Source organism: Hipposideros armiger, unplaced genomic scaffold (assembly GCF_001890085.2).
Source record: "Hipposideros armiger isolate ML-2016 unplaced genomic scaffold, ASM189008v1 scaffold_83, whole genome shotgun sequence".
Classification (NCBI taxonomy): Eukaryota; Metazoa; Chordata; class Mammalia; order Chiroptera; family Hipposideridae; genus Hipposideros; species Hipposideros armiger.
Window position 1 is genome coordinate 3,857,656 of NW_017731433.1, and position 3,377 is coordinate 3,861,032.

Here is a 3,377-nt window from a genome sequence, read left to right on the forward strand (position 1 = left end):
AAAAAAAAAAAAGAGCAAGGGGCCACCTACAGAGTGGACGGTCCCCTGTATTTGTGTCGTTCATGTCACAGAGGTTTGACAATCTGTGTCAAATTCATTTCACAGATGCACATCTATGGCAATTTTTCAGTGAGCACTGTCCCAAATTAATTAATCATCAGGCAATTCAGTCTAAATTGAATGGTGCTGCTGCATGCAGAAAATTTTTGTTTGCAATTCTTGAGTCATCTCAGTTTAAATTAAGCCTATTAAAATTCTCTGTTCCCAACCATTTTTCAATCAAGTATGTCTAAATGGCCACAATACTCTGCAGGGCATCTTTCTGTTATGTTTGTGTTTCTTTAATGTCTGTGAGTTAATCATTTTCAGACAGTGTTTGTGCTATTCCTATCATTGCCTTCAATACCATTTGCTGCTAATTTGTGGGTGCTAAGGGAGGCTTATGAGGTTGGCATAAAAAAGTGGGAGCAAAGATCATAAGGTCATCACTGAGGTTTAACAAACAATGTTGCTTGGTATTGTTGACCAATAGGTCACCTATAAAAGGAGCAGTGTCAGGGAGAAATGATTCTCATGACAGTTGTTTACCAGAGGCAGAGGAGTTCCAGGAATGCACTGTCACAAGCAGATGGTGCAACTCAGTGGTGGGCACATTGTTGACGCAGGTACCTTTGTCTTGTAGATCTTTAAGAGACACAATCAGCTTCAATTTTAGTCCCATTCTCCTCAGAAAATCCCCCAGTGTTTTCAAACACCAAATGTGGGCTTCTGGCATCTCTTCAGAGACATGGAGACTGGCAAAAGGAAGCCAAATCCAATTTTCTTTCTCCCTTACAACTTGAAGTCACCTCCTCTCTCTAAGCAGGGCAAGTGAACTTGGTGAAGCACTCTGTGGTAGTTCCTGGGAAGAGAAAGCAGTTTTTTTCTTTAGTGATTCAAATGAAAGTATCAAAAATTGAAGGTCGGTGCTCAGTGCCTCTGTGCAGCAGGGAGCCATCTTACGGGCCTCTAGGATGTTCAAGGCTCTGCAGATGGCGCCTCCTGGTCTTCCCTCAGGTGGAGCCTGGGCTGAGGTTGAGACTCTGCCTTTTCTCCCACTTCCCCTCTCTCCTTTTTCTTCTATTTTTACAAACTCTCCTCAGGTGGCTATGCTGAACCAAAGGGAGAAATTGCTTTGTTTTGCTTTAGCAAGAGCATGTCTCTTACCCTGACCCAACTGCAAGATTCCGGCCAAGTCTTGTGGGTGGGCCATTGCCTTTGTTTTGATCCTGATGGCAGCAAGATGAAGCAGCTCAGGAAAGTGGCTTGGTGGAGAAGAGAGAGTGCTGTCCTAGCAATCCAGAGATGAGCCGTCTTGTTCCACTGCTGCTGCAGCCCTCCAGGCTACTTTGAGCCACTTGAATACTCAGAGCTATGGTCTCTGAGGGGTTAGGCTCTAAGTTCCTTGTAAATATTCTGTTTTGTCTTTTCAAGACATGTAAGACCACAGCAAAGATAGGGATAGGTTTCTTGTTGATGACTTCACACTAAAGGGCAAAGAGATGGTTTGAGTGTTCCCATAGGTAGATGTCCTGAGTGACAAATCTATTCTAGTTCATTTTTGGTGATTATAGCAGAGGCCAAGAGGCTGCCCCAACACTAGAACATTCCTGACCTTTTTGTTCTCATCACATAGCACCCAATTTGACTCATCCATTGTCCTTATAGATTTCTTGCCAGTGAGAATTCACTTAGCATTTTTATTTTTTAGATTTTTATTAAAAAGTATAGCTAACATACAACATTATATCAGTTACAGATGTACACCATAGTTCAACATTTATAGCCTAAAGAAGTGATCACCATAATATGTCTAGCAATCATCTGACACCATACCATGCTGTGACAATATTATTGAATGTATTTCCTATACTGAATATCTTCCCTATGCTGTATGTTACATCCCCATGACTTGTTTGTTTTATACCTGAAAATTTGGACAACTTACTGCCTGCCCTTCACCTTTTCCTACCTTTAAAAAATTTTTAATTACAGTTGATATTCAATATTATTTTATATTAATTTCAGGTGTACAGCATAGCAGTTAATTTGTATAATTTAAGAAGTGTTCCCCTGTNTCTGTTGTTCAGCATCTTAGCTGTGGAGGGCAGTGTCACTGGCCCTCATATGTGGGATCCGAACCGGGGCCCTCTGGTGTCCCAAGCCAGTTCTTAACCCGGCTCACAACAAAAAAACTTTAATGGCATTTAACTTAACTTTCCCACTGCTGCAATTTTAAGTTTCCCCACTCTTTGTTTCTTCTTATCTCATCCATACAAGAGTTGAGAAGTTATTGTTTTTCATCCCCAGTACCTTTCCGCTACATGTCATTGTTATGGTTAGTCATAACCTTTAGAGAATATGTATGTATAAAGAAGACATGGCAAATATTTATTGCTCGGCAATGATAGTGATTATTATTGTTATTATAGATGCGTATGAATCTTTCTCTCCAAGTCAAATTTCATTATGCACTCTTTCATCTCCTTCACCACTGATTTTAACTATTGGCTTCTGTGACTTAGTTCCTCCATGTTAGAGTAGAAGACTATGTCCCTGTTCCTCTCCAAAGTCAATGGCTACACTTCTGTTCTAGCCCCTTGTACCCTCTCAAGGACTTCATTCCTGCAATTATCCTCTTTCTCTCCTGGAAATCAACAGAAATCACCAATTCCCCATCTCTACTGAATCACTTACTTCATTGGTATAAAACCCATGAAACTTACCCATCTGGGGGAAAAAATTCCCTTAACCTCCTAAATGTTGCTATGTTTCCCTGTTTCACTTTATGATAAAACTTCCAAAAAGTTGTCTACACTAGCTATCTTTACTATTCACCATTTCCCCCCCTCAATACACGTTAGTTAGGCTTTCGTCTCTCACCACATCTCTGAAATAGCTCTTCATGAGTTTCCTAACAACCTACATCTTTCCAAGGCTAATGGTCAATTTTCTGTTTTTCTTGAAACATTTTTTTGGAAGATTTTCTTCTCTTTCTTGAGATATTTTTCTCTCTTGGACACATGACAACATGATCACTTGAATTCAAGAGCCACTAACTCTTAAATTCTGACTCGCCTTCTTTTCCAGGCTTCTGGATGGTATTACAGTCCAGGGCTCAGCCCTTGCCCACTTCTCTTTTTAACTACATTTATTCTGTAGATGATCTCATCAGGTCTAATGGCTTTTAGCTGTCTCTACCAGCCCTGTTCAATAGAACGTTCTGTGATGATAAAAATGTTCTACATCTGTGCTCTCCAATATAGTTGTGACTAGTCACATGTGGCTATTTAAATCTAAATTAATTAAAATGAAAAACTCAGTTGTTCATTCACACT